This window comes from Camellia sinensis, chromosome 15, assembly GCF_055761805.1.
Source record: "Camellia sinensis isolate YWXY chromosome 15, ASM5576180v1, whole genome shotgun sequence".
In the NCBI taxonomy this organism is placed as follows: domain Eukaryota; kingdom Viridiplantae; phylum Streptophyta; class Magnoliopsida; order Ericales; family Theaceae; genus Camellia; species Camellia sinensis.
This window is the reverse complement of record NC_138975.1, coordinates 62,822,529-62,829,944: the sequence shown is the minus strand read 5'-3', so window position 1 is coordinate 62,829,944 and position 7,416 is coordinate 62,822,529.

Genomic DNA, 7,416 nt, shown 5'->3' with positions numbered 1-7,416 from the left:
ACTAAATTGTGCCCATCAGAGGTTCCCTTTTAAGTACTTAGGTCTACCTCTAGGTGCTAATCCTGGCAGGTTAGGTACTTGGAAGCCGGTCTTGGATAAGTTTAAACAAAAGTTATCTACATGGAAGAGAAGGCTGCTTTCGTTTGCTGGGAGGCTGACACTAATTAAGTCTGTCTTGTGTAACTTGCCTATCTATTACTTGTCTTTGTTCAAAATGCCTGTGGGGGTGGCAAAAGCAATTGAGAAGATTCTAGCAAACTTTGTTTGGAGGGGATCATACCTCAGAAGGAAAGTTCACATGGTTAGATCGGATACCGTTACCAAGAGTAAACATTTGGGAGGTTTAGGGATCAGAAGTGTCACAGTTATGAATAAGTGTTTACTGCTGAAATGGTGGTGGAGGTTTGGGTCAGAGCATCATACTTTGTGGAAGGATGTTTTATGCTCTAAGTATAATATAAGGGGTGGAAGATGGCTGCCATGTATGGATGGAAACAGTAGAAACTCAAAAATTTGGTCTGATATCATTGGTGCAATTATATCTACTCCTATGCTACACAATCTGTACTTGGAAAACTTAGTCATAGAGTTGGGGAATGGTAGGAGAGCTCTTTTCTGGCTGGATAAATGGGTTGGGGAGCTAAGTTTTAAGGAGTTCCCCAGACTTTTTTCGCTGTCTAATGATAAAATAAGAGTAATGTCCGATTTTTTATATCAGGAGTGGAGGGTCTCAGGTCTGGAATCTAGAATTTAGGAGAGCCCTGCTGGCCTGGGAAGAGGAGGAGGTTAGGAGTCTTCATTCTCTCTTTATGAATGCTCCAGCAATGAGGGTCACCAAACAAGATGCTTGGAAGTGGAAGGCTGACCCATATGGTTTGTTTTCTGTTGCATAAGTGTATAAAAATTATGAATACTCCTTGGGTCCTATTACGAGTATGGCAGTAGTAGTTTGGAATAATTGTGCCCCTCCTAAAGTCAAATTTTTCGGGTGGTTGGCTTGGCAAGGCAAGGTGAAAACCTCTAGCTTCTTACGGAGAATTGGGATATTAGCTGCATGTGGCATTGTGGGTTGTGTCTTCTGTCAAAATGAGGAGGAATCTATCAATCATATGTTACTCTTCTGTCCATTTGTTTGGCTGCTATGGTCTAATATTATGAAATGGTGGGGATTTCAGTGGGCTATGCCAAACTCAGTGGAAGGGCTGCTACAATGGTGGTCGTTTTGCAAAATGGAAAAGACTAAGAAGCTACTGTGGATTGTTGTGCCTTTGGTTGTTTTGTGGTCCACATGGAAGCATAGAAATGATTGTGTTTTTAATGGTTCCAAGCCAAACTTTGAGGAACTATGCGAGGTTGTCAAAGGTTGAATTGCTTTATGGGCCCAATCCTCCCCAGCTAAAATGGAGTTCTCTATCAATGATATACTCTTCGATTTGCCTCAGGTTCAATACTGTATTAGGAATGGGAGCTGAGCTAACCACCTACTGGGTGGAACAGAGTAGGCTGTTGTTGGTATGTTAGCTGCTGCTGGGTGTTTGGTTGTTGGCTGCCTAGCTATGGGCTTATTTTGACAGAGTAGGCTGCTTGATTTGTAAATTTTGCTGGTGTTGCTTGATCTGTAAATTTTTCTGATTACCTGCTGGGTGGAACAGAGTAGGCTGCTGTTGATGGGTTGACTGCTGCTGGGTGTTTGGTTATTGGCTGCCTAGCTATGGGCTTATTTGTTGTTGGGATTATTTGTTGTGCAGCTGATGATCCTAATTGTTGTGCAACAAAAATGGTGCATGAGCTTGTGTAAAGGCATGTTTGTTCTATGTGTGCTGCTTGTTGCTCACTGGTTTGGGGCATGATTTGGTCATGCAGCAGCAACCTGTTGTTGTTTGATCTATAAATTTTTTCCGATTACCTGCTGGGTGGAACGGAGTAGACTGCTGTTGGTGTGTTGGTTGCTCACTGGTTTGGGGCATGATCTGGTTATGCAGCAGCAACTTGTTGTTGGTTGTTCTGTAAATTTTTTCTAATTACCTGCTGAGTGGAACAGAGTAGGTTGGGGGTTTGGTTATTGGCTGCCTAGCTATGGGCTTGTTTGTTGTTGGGATTATTTGTTGTGCAGCTGATGGGCCTAATTGTTGTTTAACAAAAATGGTGCATGAGCTTGTGTAAGGCATGTTTGTTCTATTTGTTATATCTGACATGTTTCTGAAATTTTCTCTATGAGCTGAACATGATTTTGTTTGTCTCTGGTTTGGGGCATGATCTTGTTATGCAGCAGCATTTGAATTGATGCAATGGGTGTTAGTTCTGGTCTGGGGCATTTGCACTGAGGCCTTATTTGTTTCCTTGATTTTGAATGTGGATTGGTCTTGTTGGTGGCTGTTTTTGAACTGCACTAATGTTTGGGATTGGAATAGTTTAGTCTGGTTATCTGGTGCAGTTGGTGTGTATGATCTGTTAGGTTTTGTTTTATCTGTTATGTATGATATGAGCCAATTGTTGAGCTGCTGCACTAATGGGTGTTAGTTCTGCTGAATCTGTTGTGATCTGCTTGTTCTATCTCTATGAGCTGAACCTGTAGTTGCTCTCTATGTGTCATTGTGAAATGTGATCTGGTTACGCAGCTTCTGTGAAGGATCTGGTTATGCAGCAGCATTTGTTTGGGGGTGTCGATCTGCACTATGCTATGCTGCTTTTTTGTTTTCCTTTCTTTTTCTTCTGTTGGTTGCTCACCAACTCTAGGGGTGCTAGCAAATGATAGGATGAACTTTTTTGTGCCAACCTAGTTGTGATGATTCAGCCCATTGTGATGCTTTTGCACTTGTCTTTCTTTATTGATGTATTTTGTCTTGTACTTTGTACTATATTTTACAACAATGAAGCTTCTTTGTTTTGTAGATCAAAAAAAAAAAGTACATCAAATTTCTCAGTACACTTTATGAAATTATTTAGAATTATAATTTACTCTCAATACACCATATGTTTTTCCTACATGACCCTTCAAAGTACACCCAAATGATAAATAAATCAAAAATCTCAAATTACACCACTTTCAAAAGTCCTTTAAAAAATCCTTATACAGGTTTCTTGTTACAATTATTTTTTTGTTCACATACAAGGAAAGACGACACCAGTAAATGAGAATGACGAAGGAGAACGATAAAAAAATATAAAATTTTTGATTTAATGTTTTAATTTGTTTAGTTGCATTTTATCTCTTTGAGTTTCATAGTAAGGAACCACGACTGTTGCCAGACCTAGACTAAGGAATTGAAAAATTGATGGAGAAAAAATGTTATCGGTGCCTCAACAAATGTAGAGCCTCATCATTTTTGTTTTTTGGTGCTTTGGAATTTAAAGAAACAAAGTTTTACAACAAAGAAATAGAGATATACCAATGGTAGAATTAATAAGCTTATTAACTACATCTAATTTCTCATTGCCAATAGGATGAAACAAGTGATGCCAAGAATTATTAGTGAGACTCAATCCGCATTTCTTGGGGGAAGGAATATCCTAGATGGGATTCTCATTACTAATGAGATAGTTGATGGGTGCAGAAAATCAAACAAGAAAGGTTTGGTGTTGAAATTAGACTTTGAAAAGGCATATGACTCGGTCAACTGGGAATTCCTATTTAATATGCTATCTAATTTTGGTTTTGGCGATAAATGGGTGAGATGGATGAAAAGTTGTGTAACATCCACAACGGTGTCAGTTTTAGTGAATGGTTCACCTACTGAGGAATTTTTCCCACAGAGAGGTATTCGGCAATGTGACCCATTGCCCCCTTTCCTTTTCAATATTGTGGCCGAGGGGTTGAACATCTTGTTTGCTAGGGCCAAGGAAATGGGTTTGATAAAAGGGCCTGCTATTGGGAATAATGGAATCACAGTAACACATCTACAATTTGCAAATGACACAGTACTGTTTTGTGAAGCTAAGTGGATGGAAGTGGTGACCATCAAACACATTCTGAGATGTTTTGAGATCCTATCGGGGCTGAAAATAAACTACCATAAGAGCGTGATTGCGGGCATTGGAGTGGATGAAGTTTTGCTGCAGAGTTTTGCCTCTAGACGAAATTGTGCCCATCAGATGTTCCCTTTTAAGTACATAGGTCTACCTCTAGGTGCTAATCCGGGCTGGTTAAGTACTTGGAAGCCGGTGTTGCATAAGTTTAAACAAAAGTTATCTACATGGAAGAGAAGGCTACTTTCGTTTGCTGGGAGGCTGACACTAATTAAGTCTGTCATGTGTAACTTGCCTATCTATTACTTATCTTTGTTCAAAATACCTGTGGGGGTGGCTAAAGCAATTGAGAAGATTCAAGCAAACTTTCTTTGGGGGGGATCATACCTCAGAAGGAAAGTTCACATGGTTAGATCGGATACCGTTACCAAGAGTAAACATTTGGGAGGTTTAGGGATCAGAAGTATCACAGTTATAAATAATTGTTTATTGCTGAAATGGTGGTGGAGGTTTGGGTCAGAGCATCATACTTTGTGGAAGGATGTTCTATGCTCTAAGTATAATATGGAGGGTGGAAGATGGCTGCCATGTATGGATGGAAATAGTAGAAACTCAAAAATTTGGTCTGATATCATTGGTGCAATTATATCTACTCCTATGCTACACAATCTGTACTTGGAAAACTCAGTCATAGAGTTGGGGAATGGTAGGAGAGCTCTTTTCTGGCTGTATAAATGGGTTAGGGAGCTAAGTTTTAAGGAGTTCCCCAGACTTTTTTTGCTGTCTAATGATAAAATAAGAGTAATGTCTGATTTTTTATATCTGGAGTGGAGGGTCTCAGGTCTGGAATCTAGAATTTAGGAAAGCTCTGCTGGCCTGGGAAGAGGAGGAGGTTAGGAGTCTTCATTCTCTCTTTATGAATGCTCCAGCAATGAGGGTCACCAAACAAGATGCTTGGAAGTTGAAGGCTAACCCATATGGTCTGTTTTCTGTTACATCAGAGTATAAAAATTATGAATACTCCTTGGGTCCTATTACGAGTATGGCAGTGGTAGTTGGGAATAATTGTGCCCATCCTAAAGTCAAATTTTTCGGGTGGTTGGCTTGGCAAGGCAAGATGAAAACCTCTAGCTTCTTACAGAGAATTGGGATATTAGCTGCATGTGGCAATGTGGGCTGTGTCTTCTGTCAAAAGGAGGAGGAATCTATCAATCATATGTTGCTCTTCTGTCCATTTGTTTGGCTGCTATGGTCTAATATTATGAAATGGTGGGGATTTCAGTGGGCTATGCCAAACTCAGTGGAAGGGCTGCTACAATGGTGGTCGTTTTGCAAAATGGAAAAGACTAAGAAGCTACTGTGGATGGTTGTGCCTTTGGTTGTTTTGTGGTCCACATGGATGCATAGAAATGATTGTGTTTTTAATGGTTCCCAGCCAAACTTTGAGGAACTATGCGAGGTTGTCAAAGCTCGAATTGCTTTGTGGGCCCAATCCTCTCCAGCTAAAATGGAGTTCTCTATCAATGATATAGTCTTCGATTTGCCTCAGGTTCAATACTGTATTAGGAATGGGAGCTAAGCTAACCACCTGTTGGGTGGAACAGAGTACGCTGTTGTTGGTATGTTGGCTGTTGCTGGGTGTTTGGTTATTGGCTGCCTAGCTATGGGCTTATTTTGACAGCGTAGACTGCTTGATTTGTAAATTTTTCTGGTGTTGCTTGATCTGTAAATTTTTCTGATTACCTGCTGGGTGGAACAGAGTAGGCTGCTGTTGATGGCTTGACCGCTGCTGGGTGTTTGGTTGTTGGCTGCCTAGCTATGGGCTTATTTGTTGTTGGGGTTATTTGTTGTGCAGCTAATGGTCCTAATTGTTGTGCAACAAAAATGGTGCATGAGCTTGTGTAAAGGCATGTTTGTTCTATGTGTGCTGCTTGTTGCTCACTGGTTTGGGGCATGATCTGGTTATGCAGCAGCAACCTGTTGTTGCTTGATCTATAAATTTTTTCTGATTACCTGCTAGGTGGAACAGAGTAGGCTGTTGTTGGTGTGTTGGTTGCTCACTGGTTTGGGGCATGATCTGGTTATGCAGCAGCAACTTGTTGTTGTTTGTTCTGTAAATTTTTTCTATTTACCTACTGGGTGGAACAGAGTAGGCTGGGGGTTTGGTTATTGGCTGCCTAGCTATGGGTTTATTTGTTGTTGGGATTATTTGTTGTGCAGCTGATGTGCCTAATTGTTGTTTAACAAAAATGGTGCATGAGCTTGTGTAAGGCATGTTTGTTCTATTTGTTATATCAATCCTGTTTTTGAAATTTTCTCTGTGAGCTGAGCATGTTGTTGTTTGTCTCTGGTTTGGGGCATGATCTTGTTATGCAGCAGCATTTGAATTGATGCAATGGGTGTTAGTTCTGGTCTGGGGCATTTGGACTGAGGCCTTATTTGTTTCCTTGATGTTGAATGTGGATTGGTCTTGTTGGTGGCTGTTTTTGAACTGCACTAATGTTTTCGATTGGTCTGGTTTGGTCTGGTGATCTGGTGTAGTTGGTGTGTGTGATCTGTTAGGTTTTGTTTTATCTGTTATGTATGATATGAACCTATTATTGAGCTGCTGCACTAATGGGTGTTAGTTCTGCTGAATCTATTGTGATCTGCTTGTTCTATCTCTATGAGCTGAACCTGCTGTTGCTCTCTATGTGTCATTGTGAAATGTGATCTGGTTACGCAGCTTCTGTGAAGGATCTGGTTATGCAGCAGCATTTGTTTGGGGGTGTCGATCTGCACTATGCTATGCTGCTTTTTTGTTTTCCTTTCTTTTTCTTCTGTTGGTTGCTCACCAACTCTAGGGGTGCTAGCAAATGATAGGATGAACTTTTTTGTGCCAACCTAGTTGTGATGATTCAGCCCATTGTGATGCTTTTGCACTTGCCTTTCTTTATTGATGTATTTTGTCTTGTACTTTGTACTATATTTTACATCAATGAAGCTTCTTTGTTTTGCAGATCAAAAAAAAAAAAGTACATCTAATTTCTCAGTACACTTTATGAAATTATTTAGAATTATAATTTACTCTCAATACACCATATGTTTTTCCTACATTACCCTTCAAAGTACACCCAAATGATAAATAAATCAAAAATCTCAAATTACACCACTTTCAAAAGCCCTTTAGAAAATCCTTATACCGGTTTCTTGTTACAATTATTTTTTTGTTCACATACAAGGAAAGACGACACCAGTAAATGAGAATGATGAAGGAGAACGATAAAAAAATATAAGATTTTTGATTTAGGGCTTTAATTTATTTAGTTGCATTTTATCTCTTTGAGTTTCATAGTAAGGAACCACGCTGTTGCCAGACCTAGACTAAGGAATTGCAAAATTGATGGAGAACAAAAGCTACCGGTGCCTCAACAAATGTAGAGCCTCATCATTTTTATTTTTCGGTGCTTT